Genomic DNA, 20,812 nt, shown 5'->3' on the forward strand with positions numbered 1-20,812 from the left:
GCAGATGCTAGTGCCACTGTTGGGGATACTTCTGAGGATACGGCCTGCAGAGGAGAGGGATGTTGAGTGGGTGTTGCATTGAGGGGTGTCGGGGGGTAGGAGATCAGGATACAGAGTAGGAGGAGGTTCTAAGGCTATAGGTGAGGAGGAAGAGAGGTTGTGACTGATGTTCGAGGTGAGAGATTGGAGATTGCAGCAAAAGAGCAATGAATGGGGATTGGGAACCAGTGTGAGAGAGTCTGAGCTGGGGAGGGGAAGACCAGAAGTCTCTATGTGGAAAAGAGATTACAGGAGGGACTTAAGACCCTTAAACCATTGCTGGCACAAAAAGAGAGGGGAGAAATCTGCCACGTACAGCTGAGTGTGTTCAACGAGATTAGGCGTAAAGCAACAAACACTCTGATTCTGGAAGGGATTGTTACAGAGACCACATACCACCCACATACCAGCTGGGAGCATGTACCATCTGTTTTTATACTTTCACTGTAGCCACTACTCAATGCTCTATAGTTGGCCGTGCATGGCAGGTAAGGAGAGCAGTAACCAGGTCAGTGGAGTAGTATGGTGGCTGTCATAAATATAAAGGAAAGGGTAAACCCCTCTGAAATCCTTCCTGGCCAGAGGAAAAATCCTCTCACCTGTAAAGGGTTAAGAAGCTAAAGGTAACCTCGCTGGCACCTGACCAAAATGACCAATGAGGAGATGAGATACTTTCAAAAGCTGGGAGGAGGGAGAGAAACAAAGGGTCTGTGTCTCTCTGTCAGTATGCTGCTTTGCTAGGGATAGAAAAGGAATGGAGTCTTTGAACTTTTAGTAAGTAATCTAGCTAGGTATGCGGTAGATTATGATTTCTTTAAATGGCTGAGAAAAGAATTGTGCTGAATAGAATGACTATTTCTGTCTGTCTGTCTTTTTTGTAACTTAAGGTTTTGCCTAGAGGGGTTCTCTCTGTTTTGAATCTAATTACCCTGTAAGGTACCTACCATCCTGATTTTACAGGGGTGATTCCTTTACTCCTATTTACTTCTATTTCTATTAAAAGTCTTCTTGTAAGAAAACTGAATGCTTTTTCATTGTTCTCAGATCCAAGGGTTTGGGTCTGTGGTCATCTATGCAAATTGGTAAGGATTTTTACCAAACCTTTCCCAGGAAGTGGGGTACAAGGGTTGGGAGGATTTTGGGGGGAAAGACGTGTTCAAACTACGTTTCCCAGTAAACCCAGTTAGAGTTTGGTGGTGGCAGTGGTTATTCCAAGGACAAAGGATAAAATTAATTTGTACCTTGGGGAAGTTTTAACCTAAGCTGGTAAAAATAAGCTTAGAAGGTTTTCATGCAGGTCCCCACATCTGTACCCTAGAGTTCAGAGTTGGGGAGGAACCTTGACAGTGGCAGCTTAGGTAAACCATTCATAAATTCACTGTAAGTAGGTGGCATTGAGATACAGGGCTCATCTGTTGATTTGTTCTCTTGTTATATGCTTGAACCCTCCATAAAAATGCTAGTTAATTACTGCTGTCACAGTGACAGGGACATCTTATCTCATACCTGTCAGGAACTCTTCTGCCTCTAGGCTCAGTCAGCTAGCAACCCAATGAGCTTGGCTGGACCCAACGACCCTCCCTAAGTAATTGTGTTCCCTGATGGGTCAGAAGAGCCAACAAATCATGATTTAAGCCCTGTAGCAACGGCACAATAGTGGATTTTTGATGTATTACACATTTGCGGCTTTGGCATACCTGCTTCCTGTCCAGCCCTTGCTCTAACCCTTGTCTGCTCCACTCCAGCCCTAGTCCTTGCCTACCTCTGAACTCCTGGCTGTGACCACTAGTTTGTCTCCTGACCACAACTCTGGCTCAGCTGTTGGGTTCTGTTCTGGTTTCTGATTCCTGGCATTGACCGTAAGCTTGCCTCATGACGACACTGACAGTTCTGCTCCAACCAGTAGGCCAGACAACCTCAGTGTGTGACAATACCAAGATGTGAGAGGGGTTGGAGTGGTAGGGAAACCCTAGGAACAGTCAAGCTGGCAGGGAAGCTTAGGAAGAGGTTTATATTCTGTTGTTGCTATGTGAGCTGCAAGGAAAGCCAAACTCTAGGAAAGGAGAAAATCTGATCTTTGTAGTATGCATGTATTCTGCTTGCAGCAGGATGGATTCCCCACTTGCATATATTCCCCTCAGTGGTTTCACTGTCATTTGTCATCCTGATGTTGCACAGTGGTTTCCAGCAACTTGGTTTTTATATTGAATTGAAGGACATATTACAAGCCTGCTATTGTTGCGGGGAAATTCTAGAAAAACTTAATTCTGTAGAAAAGTCAGAAAAGGACAAATCTTCTGCAAGATATTTTGGAATATGGTACACTTTTTAATTTCCCAAATTTGAATCTGAAAAGACTTTCTATCAAACTCTGCTTTACTGCAAAAGTATCAGAACATTGTTTCCAAGAAAAACACTTCTCCATGAGTTTTTAAACTTCTTTATAATTCCTGACATTCTGCTCATGCTTGATCCAGCTGCTGTTTTATGTCATTTTGAATCACATCATTCTGGATTTTAATTGCCTCACTTTCAAATTTCTCTTGTTAAATATACAATACAGGGTAGTTCTAAATGCATTCAGATCACAAATTATTCTTGAAGCAAATAGCTATTTATTTCCATTCCCTAAAGAAGCTATAAACACAAGAGGCAAAATGTCAGAAAAGAGAGAAAATGTTGGTTATAACACCCTAAAAAGAGATCTTTTGTCAGAAGAAAACTTTAACACACTAAAGCTGGCTGAAGTCATATCACATTAATTCCTACAAGCTGCTTTCATGTACTAACAATCAAATGTGGCTGCTGCACTTTCCTCACAGGCTAGAAGTTCAAAGGGTAAATGCTAGAGATGTGGGGTTTAGGTATTGGAGTCTCAAATTCTTGTCACCTGGGGGTTTTCCTTTTGCAAAATCAAAACCAGGGTTTGTTCAGAAGAGAATTGCATCTTACCTGATCTCTCAGCAATTGTGGCAGGCTAAGGTGGGGAGGGGGAGGTTCCTTGGATTAAAGGTTTCTGCTAAGGCTATTTCCTCATATACTCTGAGAAATTTATTATGGATTGACATTTAATGGACTCAGGAACTCTGCAGAACAATTTGGGAGAAGAGAGCAAGTAACCTTCAACATGGTAAGACAACAAAATGCTGTGATATGGTTTAAATAGGCTGAAGCTCTACTGAGTCAATTCTAATAAAACTATCCAGCAAGAACTGAGACAGTATTTGTCCAGTATCACCCTTTAATAAGTAGGACAGCCTGGGGAGATTAACTGGCGTTCCAACACCCCATCGTATCTACAAACCTCTTCTTAACTTAACCCAAGGAAAGAGGTAGGAGCAGCAATTGTGGGACACCAAGTCACAGCATTGGTAAGGTAAGGGAATTATCTGCACTCCTCTGGATGTAGCAGAAATAGCCAATTCACTGTGAAACTGACAGGAAGTCCATCTCATCATTCCATGTCCTATGTCCCTTCCCCCGTTGTCCCCTCCAGTAGCTCCACAGAGGTTCAGGGCATGCTGGTAAGGGAAAGTGAACAAAGGGTGAGAGTGAGGACAAGGAAGCTGAAACCACTGCTGGGGCCCCGGGTATCTTTTCCCCTGCTGGGCTAGGTAAAATCTTCTCACTGTTCAGGCTATGAGAGGACTTGTTCTAGGATGCAACATGAACAAACACAAAAAGTATTCAATCAGTGAGTGAAATCACCTGAATTTGATTTATTTTCCTTTTGTTCACATTCTGGATTGAGTTTGATGAAAATAAACACAGAGGGGAAAAGAATGATATATAAGAAATGCTCTTATAACACAGTTGTGGAATACTGACAAAGAAAAAGTCAAAAAGGGCTTAATAAATTAAAACATAGATGCAGAATACAGGGAAAATGTAACCATCTAAAGTAGATCCAATCACCACATTGTTGGCTAGTTTTGTTTTTCCCCTGTAACACAAGCATCTGCTTGGGTAGGGGCTAAATCAGAAGCAGTGTAAGAAAAGCTTCTGCAGGAGCAGTGTTTGGTTCAGCCTCCATAACTTCTGTGACTTTCCTGGAGTGTCTGCATCAGCAGTACCCACTTTCATGTTTGGGATCTGACTCCAAGGCTCCCAATTAAATGAATCTGTACTAGGAATAGAGGAAGAGTTGGAGGCTAGTAAGCCAAAAATCAGTATCGTAAAAGAAATGGTGTTGGGAGACTCAGCTGTTGTATTCCACTAGGGTATATTGATATTGCAGTGGCTGTACATCCATTTGTATTCTTATTAGTTAATGGTATGTTATAATAGGCACTGGATTTGAGAGTTGGAGGCTCACTAAGAAACTCTGATTTCCTAGTTACAGCTACCCCACTTGAACTGTACTTTGATTACCATCTTGTGAAAAAGGAGATTAATTATTCATAGTCTCTTGTTATAATTCCACAAAACTGCTGTCCATTATCCCAGCATAAATCAGGAGTTCCTCCACTAAAGCAGTGAATCTAGATTTACTTTGATATAACCAAAGTCTGATCTCAGTTCAGTTTGTCTGGACTCCTTCCGGGGTCAAATTCATTATTTACACCAGGGGTGGGCAAACTTTTTGGCCTGAGGGACACATCTCGGTATGGAAATTGTACGGTGGGCCATGAATGCTCATGAAATTGGGTGGGTTGCGGGCTCTGGAGTGGGGCCAGAAATTAGGAGTTCAGGGTGCGGGTGAGGGCTCCAGCTGATGGTGCAGGCCCTGGGGTGCAGGAGGATGGGACCAAGGAGTTCGGAGGGTGGAAGGGGTATCAGGCCTGGGGCAGGGGGTTGGAGTCACTGGAAGGGGCACTGGAAGGAGTCAGGGGTACAGGCTCCAGGTAGCGCTTACCTCAAGCAGCTCCCGGAAGCAGCGGCATGTTCCCCCTCCGGCTCCTACGCAGAGGTGTGGTCAGGCAGCTCTGCGCACTGCCCCGTCCACAGGTGCCGCCCCTGTAGCTCCCACTGGCCATGGTTGCCAGCCAATGGGAGCTGCGGGGGTGGCGCTTGGGGCGGGGGCCCCGTTACGCATAGGAGAAATGTTGCTGCTTCCAGGAGCCGTGCAGAGCCACAGCATGCGCAAAGCAGGACATGCCCTGGACCCTGCTTCCCGGCAGAAGCTCGAGGGCCGGATTAAAACATCTGAAGGGCTGGATGTGGCCCCCGGGCCATAGTTTGCCCACCCCTGATTTACATCCATAAAAGCCTGTTTATTTCAATGTGGGTGTAGGGCAGGATTTTAACCTATAAAGTCTAAGGGTATATCTACAGTGCAATTAGAAACCCACAGCTGGTCCATGCCAGCTGACTTGGGATTCTGCGGCTAGGGGTAAGAGGCCATTTAACTGTGGCATAAACGTTTAGGTTCAGGCTGCACCCCAAGCTCTGGGACCTTCTGACCTCACAGGCTCCTAGAGTCAAGGCTCCAGCCCAAACCCAAATGTCTACACTGCCCTTAAATAGTCCCTTATCCCAAGTCCCATGAACCTGGGTCAGCGGGCACATGGCTGTCCAATTACAGTTTAGACATACCCAAAGTGATAGCAAATTGTGCTCTAGATAGGTGCATACACAACTCCATTGCATGCAAGTATGTAACAGGGGGCCTTCAACTGTGGATTGACCCTTAGATGTTGAATTCCCTGCAGAAAGGAGTATGTTTTCCCTTTGTTTAGTACACCTCTGAACACAGTGACACGATCAAAAAAGCAGTAACAATTATATCAAAAGCCTTACATTTTTCATCCCTGATAGCCTTTTCCTTCCTGAAAGCAGCCACTAGGGTCAAAATGCAAAAGGACGGCATGTATAAGTTGTAGAGAAAATAAAATGACCTTAAATATTGTGAGTGGCTAGATAGATTGAATGGTTGAAGCACTTGTCATGTGATATGAAGCTTTTTCAGTTCAAAGTCACAAGTATAAATTCTTCCCAAGTTGGTAGTGACCAAAAGCCCTTACCACCTGAAAGTGACATCACCCAATAATAGCAGAGATTGGAAATGGGAATGGAGAAAAACATGAAAAGCTTTTGAAAGTGCCCTTGCAGGCTAATATTGTTACTCCAATGAATAAGTCTCTTAAAGGCTGTGAGCTTACGGCCATTTATCTGGTAGACTTGCTATTCATCTCCTCCTGAGTGTAGTGTAAATGCACTGTATTAGGGTCATGATGAAGAGCAAACCTAAAAAGTAAAGATATTAGAAATCAGCCAGCCAGCCAGACGAAAAGTGTAGACTATTGGAAAGGGAACTGTGGAAACAAAAGGTAACAGTTGGAGGGAAATATCAGAAGGGTAGCCCTGTTAGTCTGAATCTGTAAAAGTGGCAAAGAGTCCTGTGGCACCTTAGACTAACAAACGTATTGGAGCATAAGCTGTCGTGAGTGAAGACAGCTGAAATGGGATAACATCTTAAATGCAAATTGGGATGGGGGAAAGGGGTGGCAGTTTGAAGGTGTGTATAGCAATGCCATGTCAAGAAGTAAGGAGATAGGGCTGAGTGTGGTTTTTTAAAACGTTCATGTCCTTTTGTTCCAAAAATATTTCCAAAATATTGGAAGCAGCAAGGATATACTAAAGCTAAATCTTGCCTGATTTGCTCAAAACCCCCAAACTCATGTATGCATTTCTAGATAAAAGGTAGCAGTGATACAAAAGAAGGATGTATTGGAGCCCAAACCCACCCTTATATCTGAAGGGAGAATAGTGGAGTCGAGAAATGTTTTGTCCACTTCAGAAAGTTTAAACCTATTCATGCATACCAGGGAATCGACATACATTGATCAATCCCCCGGAGGGTCGATTTAGCGGGTCTAGGGAAAACCAGCTATATAGACCACCGATCGCTCTCCCATCAACTCCGGTACTCCATTGGAACAAGAAGCATAAGGTAAGTCCAATAAGTCAACCTAAGGTACATAGACTCTAGCTATGTTATTCACGTAGCTGGAGTTTCATACCTTAGGTCGACTTAATCCCGTAGTGTGGACCTACCCTAAAGGGTGGAAAGCAGGGTGGACGAACAAACTTTGGATATCTTTCAGTGTGGGGCAAGATGAACTGATCCAATTGCTCTTGCCTCAATTGTCCGTTTGGAAAAAGCAGAACAGGAGGTGAAGAACTTTCAAATAATGCTGATAATAAGCATAGATTGGCTCACATCACACCCACAAAACTGAACACTTCTGAACTTTTGGCTGGAGGGTTTACCCTGTGGACCCAAATCCAGATCCCAATTCTACTTTTGGGACTTATTTCAAGTTGATGAAATTTACATAAATGGGCAGCAACTGGAAATCATTAAAATATTCAGCTCTAGAAAGCCAGCATGGACCCCACTGAATCCTTGAGCCAGCACCGGCCGCTGCAGAAGTCACAGAGGTCATGCAAAGTCACAGAATCCGTGACCTCCCTGACAGACTCGCAGCCTTAGCAATAGGGTGTTTTTGTCTTTTATCATTTTTCTCTGACCGTTTCATTTGAGAGTGTAGGGCCGGTGGGGGAAAAAATTGCTAGGGTCCATCTATGACCGAAGCAATTTGCCCAGAGTCACACATGGAGTGTATGGCAGAGCCAGGAACAGATCCTAGATCTCCTGAATCCCAGTCCAGTGCCTTACCATAATAAGACTATTTTGTGTGACAGTCAGTGGAAGGCTCTCAACACTTTCCTAGCCTTCAACACTTTCCTAGCCTTCTATGATAAAGACCAGATGATATTCACCCAAGAGTTCTGAAGGAACTCTGATATGACATTGCAGGACTCTTGTTTGTGGTATGTAATCTATCCCTTTTAGCAGACTGGCGGATGGCTAATGTGACATCGATTTTTTTTTAAAGGCCCCAGAGGCAATCCTGGCAATTACAGGCTATTAAGCCTAAATTCAGTACTAGGCAAATTGGTTGAAACTATATTAAAGAATAGAATTATTGAACAGACAAATGAACACAATATGTTGGGGAAGAGTCAACCCATCTTTTGTAAAGGGAAATCACTCCTTACCAATCTATTAGAGTTCTTTGAGGGTGTCAACAAACATGTAGACACAAGTGTTCTACTGGATATAGTGTACTTGAACTTTCAGAAAGCCTTTGACACGCTTCCTTTCCAAAGGCTCTTAAGCAAAGTAGGTAGTCATAGGATAAGGGGGAACACAGGCGCTGACTTTCCAATGTGCCAAGGCATGCTGGAACCCTGGCTTTGCCCAAGACCCTGCTCCACCCCCACCCCGCCCCGTTCCACTCCCTCCCCTGAGCGCACCACGACCTCGCTCCTCCTCCCTCCCCCCAAGAGCCGTGAAACAGCTGATCGTGGGGAGGGAGGGAGAGGTGCTGAGAGGGGCACCTACCACTTTTTCCCTGTGGGAGCTCCAGCCCTGGAACACCCACAGAGTCAATACCTATGAGAGGTAAGGCCCTTTCATGGATCAGTAACTGGTTAAAAGATAGGAAACAAAGGGTAGGGGGAAATGGTCAGTTTTCACAGTGGAGAGAGGTAAATAATGGGGTCCCCCAAGGATATGTATTGGAACTAGTACTTTTCAACATATTCATAAGTGATCTGGAAAAAAGGGAAAACAGATCATTGGCAAAATTTGTAGATGATACAAAATTATTCAGGATACTGAAGTCCAAAGCTGACTATGAAGAGTTACAAGGGGAGCTCACAAGACTAGGTGTCTGGGCAACAAAAGGCAGATGAAATTCAATGCAGATAAATGCAAAGTTATGCACATTTGAAAACATAATCCAAACTGTATATACAAAATTATGGAGTCTAAATTAGCTGTTATCACTCAAGAAGGAGATCTTGAAGTCATTCTGGATAGTTCTCAGAAAACATCTGCTCAATATGCAGCGGAAGTCAAAAAAGCTAACAATGTTAGGAACCATTAGGAAAGGGATAGATAAGAAGACAGAAAATATCATAATGCCACTATATAAATCAATTGTGTGCCACCAGTTGAATACTGCATGCTGTTATGGTTGTCCCATCTCAACAAAAGATATATTAGAATTGGAAAAGATTCAGAGAAGGACAACAAAAATGATTAAGGGTATGGAACTGCTTCCATATGAGGAGAGATTAAAAATACTGGGACTGTTCAGAGTAGAGGAGAGATGTTTGAGGGATATGATTGAAATCTATAAACTCATAAATGGTGTGGAAAAAGTGAATAGAGGAGTGTAATTTACCCCTTCACATAACACAAGAATCGGGTCATTCACTGAAACTAATAAAGCAAAGCTAAGGAAGTACTTAACACAATGCTCAGTCAACCTGTGGAACTCATTGCCAGGGGATGTTGTGAAGGCCAAAAATATAACTGGATTCAAAAATAATTAAACCAGTTCATGGAAAAAGTCCATCAATGGCTGTTAGCCAAGATGGTCAGGGACATAGGCATTTGCTCTAGTTATCCTTAAACCTTTTGTTGCCAGAAGCCTGGACTGGGACTGTACAAGAGTGGTATTTAGGGCGCTGGATGAGGTACACCACGCATTGTGATTAGGTATGTGTAGGGCTAATGGATCTTGAAAGGAGCGGGGAGAGAGGTGTAGATCATCATAGCTGTGGAGATAGTCTATAGATTGCATCTGTTGTTCTGGAAGAGTCTGGTGCCACTTTGAGTTGTTGTATCCTGGTCTGTGGGGAACTTGTTTCTGATGATGAGCTTGGAGAGGTTGGGGGGTAATTTGAAAGTCAGATGTGGGGTTTTCCCTCCCTCCCTTCCTTCCCCTGCTTTGACTGGAGAGGCGTTGACAAGCCACTTCATCTTGAATGGTCCCTTGAAATATGTGTTAACTACTTACTCTAAACAATCTGTTCCACCTTGTATTCAGCTGTGATGCTATGAGTACCTTTCTCAGACCTGAAGTAGAGCTCTCTGTAAGCTCAAAAGCTTGTTTCTCTCGCCATAAGAAGTTGGTCTAATAAAAGATACTACCTCACCCTCCTTGTCTCTCAACTATACATATAGTGAGGCATTTTAAAAGAATGCAGAATGCTGGTATTTAGAAAAATGGATACATTCAATTGTGTAGCATTAGAGATATCCAAATAAGTTAATCTTAAATTCAGCATTTTCCTAGTCTTGCTCTCTCTCATGCTAAATGGTGTTTTTCTTAAAGTTCCAGCTCATGGAGTCAGATGATTACATGAGAATGTCAGCTTTGATTTTTTTTTTTAAGGAAGTTTTTAAGTTTTGTAGTTGCAGGAAAAAAACTAGAAAATGTGAATTGTAAAGGTTCAAAGGGAAATAGACTTCCATATTGTGACAAAGTTCCTGCTGTACCTTGGTGGGTCTTGCGCTTATTGGCGGATTTGCTCGCCTTGGAGCTTCACGGCAGCCGTCAGCTTGGCTGTTTTTCTGAACCCACAGTCCAGGTCGACGACTCCTGTGTCTGACCAGGAGTTGGGAGGATTTGGGGGGAACCCAGGCCCGCCCTCTACTCTGGGTTCCAGCCTAGGGCACTGTGGAATGCAGCTGTCTAGAGTGCCTCCTGGAACAGCTGTGTGACAGCTACAACTCCCTGGGCTACTTCCCCATGGCCTCCTCCCAACACCTTCTTTATCCTCACCATAGGACCTTCCTCCTGGTGTCTGATAATGCTTGTACACCTCAGTCCTCCAACAGTCCGCGTTCTCACTCTCAGCTCCTAGCGCCTTTTGCTCCTAGCTCCTCACACGCACACCACAAACTGAAGTGAGCTCCTTTTTAAAACCCAGGTGTCCTGATTAGCCTTCCTTAGTTGATTCTAGCAGCTTCTTGATTGGCTGCAGGTGTTCTAATCAGCCTGTCTTAATTGTCTCCAGAAGTTTCCTGATTGTTCTGGAACCTTCCCTGTTGGGAAACGGAACGTCTTTTGCTTGCTCCTCAGCTATCTGCTTTCTGTTCTTTCCTAAAGCCCCCTGGCCCGGATTTTTCTTACTTTTTGCACCTGCCTTAGTCCCCCCCCCGACCGGGCCAGACGCTTAATTTGTTTTTTCTTGATTTTTTTTTTTTTTTTTTTCCCCGTCTACGTTCTTCGCCAGCACCCGCCCCCCCCCACGCCTGCTTTCGGGCGCAGCTACTTGCCTCAGCTGAGCCCCCGGAGGAGGGGGGGGAAGATTGCTGATTTTGCTGTCCGGAGGGGGGAGTGAAAACCCCCAGACCCAGCCGTTTTGCCAGTAGCTCGGACCTTACAACATTCTTAACATGCCGGAAGCCTTGGAACACAGCCAACACAGCCGGAGAAGAAGATTCAGCAGACAGAAGAAATAATATAAATCATCGTGAGAGGGCCGTAAGACTGAGTAATTTTCTGAATTATACTCTCGTGGGGGGGAGTTTGACTGTGATTACTCGTGTTTGTGGCGGCACAGGGGGTGTGGCGTGGAGACCCCCAGCCCCGATCCATTGGTGCCCCCACCCCCCCCATCGTTATTACAACTGTCACGGCCCCCCGCCGTCTGTCCCTGCTGGCAACCTGCCATCTCCCTTCGGATCCGGCTGTTCGCTTTGAACTTTGCCTTCCGGACCGGACAGAACAGCCGACCAACCGAGACTCTTTGGACAAACGTGTGTGGGTCTGCACCCGCCCCCCCCCCCGGATTGCTTATCCCACAGCTTGCCCCTATTACTGGACCCCGATTTTGTTTCCCTCCCCTCCCCCAGTTTAACCCCCCCAGTATTCCCCCCTCCCTGCCCGCAGCCTAGCGGAAGGAGGGGCTACCTCGCCTTCTCCCCTCCCCCCTCCTCCTTCCGGTGTCTTCCTGTCTCTCCCTGCTTACAATGGCGGGGAACGAGAGGGGCGAGACTGCTTCAATAAAACTAGTTGTCCCTCCCCCACCACCACCCCTGCCCGATCCCCAATGTCCCCCCCCTACCACTATTGTCAAGATATTTGCCACCCCCCCTGCTGGGGCACCGGTAGCAGGAAGCACCAGGGTGATCGCTGCTGCTGCTGCACCCACTGCCCCCCCAGATTCTAGGACACCCCCCCCCGGTTCGCCGGAAGGGCCAGGGCGGGTGGAAAGGAAAGGGCCCCGCTAAAACCACTGAGCCCTCCATGGCAGGGGCTGCCCCCACCGCTGTGGCCTCGTCATCAACCGTGGCGCCCCTCCCTGCATTTCCCTCCACCAGCTCTGCGATTGTCCCTCCCCCGGCCCCCAGGACGTATGCCCGGGCGGCAGCGGACTCCCCCCTGCCTGCCGCCTCGTCATCTCGCCCCCCCCCCCGCCTCCGCCACCATCACCAGCGGCCGAGGCCCTTTCCCCGCCTTGACCAGGAAGCACGGCATCCGTTGCCTCCTGGTGCCCGCCTCGCCCCACGTGGAGACATACGTGTAGGCGTTGGCGAAGGTGGTAGGACCCACGGCTATTGTGGCGGCCTCCAAGATGTATGGGAAGGTCGTTTTCTTCTTAGCCTCGGAGGATGCCGCCCAGGAGGCGGTAGAGAGGGGCCTGACGGTGGGAGGGGTGTTTGTCCCCCTAGAACCATTAGAAGATTTGGGCGTTCGCCTTGTCCTTACCTCCGTTCCTCCCTTCCTACCCAATGCTGCCCTGTTACCCACTCTTTCCACCCTGGGGAAACTTGTTTCTGTCATCAGCCCTCTCCCGTTGGGCTGCAAGGACCCCACCCTCCGTCACATTTTTTCGTTTCGCCGGCAAGTGCAGCTTCTACCACCGGCAGGGGCGCGTGACGAAGAGGCGCTTGAGGGGTCCTTTCTAGTCCCCTACCAGGGAGCCCGCTATCGGGTCTTTTATTCTACCGGAGAGGCCCGGTGTTACCTCTGCCGTTCAGCGGGGCATGTCCGCAGAGACTGCCCTTTGGCCCGGGGGGGAGGGGCACCCGAAACCCCCGGGACCCGGCAGGACATCGGCCCCGTCGCTGCCGACGCCCCTGGCTGCCCAGCACCTGAAACCAACCCTCCTCCTACTCGACCCATCGCTGCTCCCGTCCGGGCCCAAGAGACATCTTCCCTACAATGCCCGGGCGAGCAAGGGAGTTCCACCCTTGCTAGTACCAATCCAACAGAGCCAATGGAGGAGGGTGTGGCAAGGATATTATCGGGTATAGGAGAGGGCCCTCCCCAAGGAGAAACCCCCGCCCCTCATGTTGCCTCACCGCTACCTCCCCGAACCCCTAAACCATCGCCTCTGCCCCCCGACACGACCCCTGCTAACCAGCCCCCAGATGACGCTATGGAGGGCTGGACCTTAGTCCAGGGGAAGCGAGGCAAGCGGAAGGCTCGAGCTCCGCTGCATCCACCCGACGCGGAAGCCCCCCGGAAGACCAGGAAAGGAGGCACTGCTATCGAGCCTCCCGCCGCGGCCACGAGCGAGATCCATCCGCTGGTGTCGGGAGGGGAAGACGGACTGGCATCGGAGGGTAGAATCCCCCCTCTACGGGAGACCCTCCCCTCCGAGACGTCTGAGGACGCCCCTGCTGCCTGGACATTACCCGAACCCCTCGCGGACCCCGGGGCAACCGTTGAGGCGGGCCCTAGAGGAGAGGCCCCCGGGGTGGCAGGAGTTGGCCTCTCCCCCGTGTACGCGGAGATTGAGGCCCTAGATTTGACCCCGGTCACCCAGGGAGGGGATGATCTGCTGCCGGCTGGCCTCGAGCTGGGCAGCCTTACCCCAGCTTCCCTTTCCCCATGCTCCCTCCCCCTAATTGCCTTCCCGGGTGAGCACCCTGCAGAAGGCGGTCCACCACCTGATGCCATGGCCGCTAAGACCACCATGGAGCCAGCGCCTAGCATTATTGGGAGCCCCCTCCCTTACCCCTTAACCCTTGACTCTGCTCAGGAGGCACTTTCCTTTAGCTGCTTGCCTCCTGCACCCCAGAGCCTTACCCCTGCCCCTGCCCCCACCCCTGCCCCTGCCCAAGTTCCCTCCTCCTGCAATGTTAATGCCGCCCCTGGGGTCATTTCCTTTCCGCCTTTCGCAGATTCCCCCCATGGAGCAGTCTTTGCACTTTCTAGCCGCGACCCATTAGGAGTGGCAATTTTTCCCCTGCCAGCCCCCTCTACCCCAAGGCGTGAAATGAATTTAATAACCCCAGCCTGTCAGACGCCCCGTCGGTGGTCCGCACCCTGTCTACCCGCCTTAGCGGACCACGAGGCTGTATTAAGAAGCCCATCAGGGAACACTTCGGGAATTGTAACCCCACCCCCCCATGAGCTGCGGCATGCGCTACGGAAGTTCCTAGAGCACACCCGTGGCGCCCGCGATAGGGCACAGCTGGCTCTTCAGCTATGGGGGCACTTTGATCAACTCCTCCAGGCCACAAGGGCCCTTATAAAGGAGGGCAGGGGGCAAGGAAGGCGCGGTGCTGCGGCCTACGAGCGAGCCCGCAGCTTCCGACGCGATCTACTCACCCACGGGATGGGTCACGGGTTGCTGTGCAACCCGCCGGGGGCCCTGAACACCCCCGCCGATACGAGGCCCCCACCCCCCCAGCCCTCCGCATGACGCCTCTTATTATTGCGACCCTGAATACCAGGGGCTGTAGGATGGCTCTCCGCAGGTCCCAGGTGCTCTCTTACCTTCGGGAAGGGAGGTACTCTGTAGTTTTCCTGCAGGAGACCCATACGGACCCGGCCGCCGAGGACAGGTGGCGGCTGGAGTGGGGGGACGGGGTATACTTTAGCCACTTCGCGACCTGGCAAGCTGGAGTGGCGACCCTGTTCTCCCCCGACCTACGGCCTGAGGTGCTAGGGGTCACCGAGGCCGTGCCGGGCCACCTGTTGCACCTTCGAGTCCGTATGGAAGGGCTCGTTGTTAATCTTGTTAATATTTATGCCCCGCAAATGAGCTCCAGGCGGCCACAATTTTATCAGCAGGTGTCCGACTTTCTCGGCACCCTGGATTCGCACGAGTGCCTGGTCCTGGGAGGGGACTTTAACACCACCCTCGAGGAACGGGACCGCTCAGGGGCCGAACCGAGTCCGGCCGCTGCGAATATTCTCCAAGGGATAGTTGACCATCACTCCCTGGTGGACGTCTGGCGTGACCATCACCCAGATGACACCTCCACGTTCACCTTTGTCCGGGTGGAGGCCCATCGGTCCCACCACTCTCGGTTGGACCGTATTTACTTATCCCGTTTCCATCTTTCACAGGCCCACTCCTCCGCCATTCGGCTGGCCCCATTCTCCGACCATCATTTAGTCACCGTAACGGTCTCCCTCCATGCAGAGAGACCGGGGCCGGCCTATTGGCACTTTAATAACAGCCTGTTGGAGGACGAGAGCTTTGTGATGTCCTTCCGGGAGTTTTGGCTGGCCTGTCGAGAGCAGTGGCGTGCCTTTCCCTCGGTGCGGCGATGGTGGGATCTCGGGAAGGTGCGCGCCAAGCTCTTCTGCCGTGACTACACTCGGGGCACCAGCCGACGGCGAAATGCGGCGATCGAGCAGTTGGAACGGGAGGTCTTAGAGATGGAGAAGCGCCTGGCCGCCGATCCCGAGGACCCGTCCCTCTGCGGAGCGTGCCGGGAGAAGCGGGAGGAGCTCCGGGCCCTTGAGGACCACCGGGCCCGAGGTGCCTTCGTTCGGTCCCGCATCCGCCTCCTTCGGGAGATGGACCGCGGCTCCCGCTTCTTCTATGCCCTGGAGAAAACGAGGGGGGCCAAGAAACACGTCACCTGCCTTCTTGCGGAAGACGGCACCCCCCTCACGGATCCGGAGGAGATGTGTGGGAGGGCCCGTGACTTCTACACAAGCCTTTTCTCCCCAGACCCGACCGATCCTGACGCTTGCAGGGTGCTCTGGCAGGAACTCCCCACGGTCAGCGTGGGCGACCGAGACCGACTAGAGTTGCCTCTCACCCTGGCCGAGTTCTCGGAAGCCCTCCGTCGCATGCCCACCAATAAATCTCCGGGCATGGACGGGCTGACCGTGGAGTTTTACCGCGCGTTCTGGGACGTTCTCGGCCCAGACCTAGTCACCGTCTGGGCTGAGTCCTTGCAGAGCGGGGTCCTCCCTCTGTCCTGCAGGCGAGCGGTGCTCGCTTTGCTGCCGAAGAAGGGGGACCTCCGCGATCTACGAAACTGGCGTCCCGTCTCACTCCTTAGCATGGATTACAAAATCGTAGCGAAAGCAATCTCGCTGCGGCTGGGGTCCGTGATGGCGGACGTGGTCCACCCAGACCAGACCTATACTGTCCCGGGTCGCAGCATTTTCGACAACCTCTTTCTAGTCCGAGACCTTTTGGAACTCGGGCGGAGAGATGGTCTATCGTTCGCCCTCCTGTCTCTTGATCAGGAGAAGGCGTTCAATAGAGTAGACCATGGGTACCTCCTGGGCACTCTGCAGGCGTTTGGATTTGGACCTCAGTTTGTGCGTTTTCTCCAGGTGCTGTATGCCTCCGCGGAGTGTTTGGTTAGGCTCAACTGGACCCTGACTGAACCGGTCAGCTTCGGGCGAGGAGTGCGGCAGGGGTGCCCCCTCTCGGGCCAGTTGTACGCTCTGGCGATCGAGCCTTTCCTCTGTCTCCTCCGCAGGAGGATGACAGGGTTGGTGCTGCGGGAGCCGGAGCTGCGGCTGGTCCTGTCGGCGTACGCCGATGACGTACTCCTCGTGGTCCAGGACCCGGGCGACTTGGCGCGAGTGGAGGCATGCCAAGCCATCTATTCGGCAGCCTCCTCTGCCCGAGTCAACTGGGTCAAGAGCTCTGGCTTGGCGGTGGGGGACTGGCGGCAGGTAAGCTCCCTCCCATCCGCGCTTCAGACCATCCGGTGGAGTGCGGGTCCACTGCTCTATCTCGGCGTTTACCTTTCCGCCACGCATCCTTCCCCGCCGGAGAACTGGCAAAATTTAGAGGGCGGGGTGATAGAGCGGATCCGGAGATGGACGAGGCTCCTCCGATGTCTCTCCCTCCGAGGGAGAGCACTGGTGCTTAACCAACTAGTCCTGTCCACGCTCTGGTACCGGCTCAACACCCTGGCCCCGGCCCCGGGTTTCCTGACCCACCTCCGGAGATTAATTCTAGAGTTCTTCTGGTCAGGAATGCACTGGGCCCCTGTTGGAGTTCTTCATCTACCCCTGAAGGAAGGAGGGCAGGGCCTGAAGTGTCTGTACACTCAGGTCCGCGTTTTCCGCCTCCAGGCCCTGCAGAGGCTCTTTTATAGTGCACGTAGTTCGGCGTGGAGCATACTGGCGCATGCCTTCCTGCGCCGTTTCCAAGGGCTTCGCTACGACCGGCAGCTCTTTTACCTTTCTCCGAGGGGTTTTCCGCGAGACCTCTCCGGGCTGCCGGTCTTCTACCAGGACCTCCTCCGGACCTGGAAACTGTTTCTAACAACCAGGTCCGTGGCGGCCACCGTGGGAGCAGATCTCCTCACGGAGCCCCTGCTACACAACCCCCAGCTCTGTGTGCAGGTGGCGGAGTCCCGCTCGGTGCGCCAGAGGTTGGTCCTGGCGGAAGTCACGAGGGTCGGAGACCTCCTGGACTACGACCGGAGAGACTGGTTGGATCCCCTGACGCTCGCTCGGCGCATGGGGCTCTCCAGCCTCCGTACCCCCCGGCGCGTACTTCAGGAGGTGAAGGCCGCCTTGACCCCCGCTGCTCGGGCTTACGTTAGCCGAGCCTTGTGCGAGGGCGCACCCCGCCCATCCCTTACCCCAGGCCCGCCGGACCTTTCCATCGGGCCCCTACCCCGTAGATCGCAGCAAACCCCTCACCCTTTCACTGCAAGCCGGCTGCACGAACTGCAGCCGGTTAGCTTTCACATTGCACCACGGAAATACTTATATACACTTACACTTCACACCCTTCACGCCCACACCCTGGTGTCCCGCCCCGATACAAAGTGGCGGGATCTCCTGCCACCTTTGGAGGGTGAGCAACCTCGGTGGGCCAGCCTGTATTCCACCTTGGTCCCAAGGCCCGTCGGGGACATCAGTTGGCGGCTCCTTCACGGAGCTGTGAGCACGGGCGTGTTTCTGACACGGTTTACCCCACTTCCGGATACTTGTCCTTTTTGTAATGTGAGGGAAACCCTGGCGCACGTGTATTTAGAGTGTGCCAGATTGCAGCCCCTTTTCCGGCTCCTCACAAATCTTCTATTACGCTTTTGGCTTCATTTCTCCCCTCACCTTTTTATCTATACACTTCCCATCCGTGGCCCCACAAAGTCGCGGGATCTTCTGGTCAACCTCCTCCTAGCTTTGGCTAAAACAGCCATTTATAAAACCAGAGAGAGGAGGTTGGCCCATGAAACGTCCTGCGATTGTGGGGCCGTTTTCCGATCCTCAGTACATTCACGTATCCGGGCGGAGTTCCTCTGGGCGGCGTCCACCGACTCCCTTGACGCCTTCGAGGAGCGGTGGGCGCTGTCTGGGGTTCTCTGCTCGGTGACCCCGTCCGGTTCCCTCCGTCTGACCCTTTGATTGAGGGGAAGAGCGAGAGGCGCCAGCCCCAGCCGTTGCTGCTGTGGATACCATCCTTTCTGTCATCTAGGAGGGGTCCTATAATACATGGGTGTCTACCCCCCCCACCCCTAAACCGCCCACCCCGCAGCCGTGCCCATCTTACCGGGCACTCTCAGGAGAGGGAGGATTGGTGACACTGGGCGCGGCACTGGGTAACTCGAGGGGGTGGAAGACCACGAGTGTCGAGGAAGCCCCCCCGCTCTAGGCCACCAGGTAACTCAGGAGGGTGGAAGACCACGAGTGTCGAGGAAGCCCCCCCGCTCTGGGCCCAGGCTAGCCTGAACACTTCTCCCTCCTGAAAGCTGCTGTGTTATACCTTCTGATTGCGTTGTTTTGTTGCATAGTTGTTTTGTTTTCTTTGGTAATTCTGTAAGCGTTACCAATAAACTTTCTTTCTGTTTCAAAAAAAAAAAAAAAAAAAACCTTCCCTGTTACTTTACCCAGGGAAAAGGGACCTACTTAGCCTGGGGCTAATATATCTGCCTTCTGTTACTCTCATATAGCCATCTGGCCCGACCCTGTCACACATCCCCCCACTCTGCTCAACACTATGGGGTTGGGCAACTTGGGACGTCAGGCAGTGTACTCGTGACAAGCCATCTGCATTGCCGTGGTGGCTTTCAGCCCGGTGTTCTATGGTGAATTGGAAAGATTGTAGGGGACAGGGACCATCTGGTCACCCTTGCGTTCTTCTCTTTATTTTGCTGCATCCACTGGAGGGGTGCATGGTCGGTCACAAGGGTAAACTGTCGTCCCAGAAGGTAATAATGTAGTGTTTCCATGGCCCATTTCACAGCTAGGCACTCTCTTTCAACCACGGCATACTTCTGCTCTCTTGGGAGGAGTTTCCTGCTGAGGTAGAGGATTAGGTGTTCTTCATCTCCGACCATCTGCAACAGGACAGCTCCCAATCCTACTTCAGATGCATCTGTTTGTAAAATGAATTATTTCTTGAAGTCTGGGGCTATAAGCATGGGGTTACTGCAGAAGGCTGTCTGTAGATCCATGAATGCTTTCTCTGCGGCATCTGTCCACTTCACGATATCTGGACCCCAGGCTTTTATCAGGTCTGTCAGGGGACTCACTCTGGTAGCAAAATGGGGAATAAATCGTTGGTAGTACCCCACCACACCCAGGAATGTCCAGAAATGTTGCTTTTTCTGATTCGGCCGGGGCCAATTTTGGATAGCCTCTAGTTTGTTTAGTTGGGGCTTGACCATGCCCCTTCCTACAATGTAGCCAAGGTATTTAGCCTCGGCTAGCCCTATAGCACACTTGGATGGGTTGGCTGTGAGGCCAGCCTGTTTTAGCATGTCCAGATCCGCCTCCACCTTTCCTAAGTGGGGACAGGGACTGTGCAGCTGACACTACGGGCAGGACGCACAGTACCTCTGCACTTCTTCATGTACTCCGGGCCAGAAGAATCGTCACAGGACCCGTGCCAGGGTCTTCTCTACCCCCAAATGCCCCCCAAAAAGATGACTATGGGCCAGACTTAATACAGCATTCTGGTGTTTTTGAGGTACTAGGATCTACTGTACCTTCTGCCCCTGTACTGGTGCAACCCTGTATAAGAGATTCTTCTTCATTATGAAGTAGGGTCCTGGTCCCCTCCAAAATTTACTCTCCCGGGGCTAATCTGCCCGAGATCTAGGGGGTCAGTCTCTGTTGCCTCTACTGGTTTAGAGGCATTAGGGTGTGGGTCAGACTTGGGTGCTTCTCCCTCCTGGGTGGCCTCCTTTTCAGCTGCTCGGGTCTGCCTACCTACGAGAGCGACCCTCTGGCTTTGGGCCAGTATTCGGGTTCCCAAGGCCTTAGCTGCCCTTCTTTCCCTTTTTGTCTTTCTATGCTGTCTGGGAGTGGAGAACAAATCTGGGGATATTTCAGAGAAGGTTGGGGGTTGACAGTTTACTGTGGATGCCTCACTACTTTTAGGGCTTCCCCCTTTCTCCAATTCCCCTACCGGGAATAAGTCTCCAAACCCTGGGAAGTCCCTCCCTGTGAGCACTAGATATGGGAGTTTAGGGACTACACCAGCTGCTACCTCAGGAGTGTTCCCCTGAATCTCGATTTTTACTGGGATGGTGGGGTAATAACCAACTGTCCCATGGACGCATGTTATCCCCGTACGCTTAGCCCACAGCAGCTGACTAAGCTTCATGAGCTTCCCTGAGAGAAGCATGATAGCACTCCCCGAATCAACCAGTGCTGTGGTCTTTACCCCATTTAGCTTCACTGGTTTAGTGTACATATATGGGGTCAGTGAGACCCCCACAAGGTGGATTAGGGAGCATGGGTCTGCCCAGTTCCCCAGGTTACACTGTATAGGCTCCTCAGCATTGGGACACTGTGCA

The sequence above is a fragment of the Eretmochelys imbricata genome, chromosome 8, assembly GCF_965152235.1.
Source record: "Eretmochelys imbricata isolate rEreImb1 chromosome 8, rEreImb1.hap1, whole genome shotgun sequence".
In the NCBI taxonomy this organism is placed as follows: domain Eukaryota; kingdom Metazoa; phylum Chordata; order Testudines; family Cheloniidae; genus Eretmochelys; species Eretmochelys imbricata.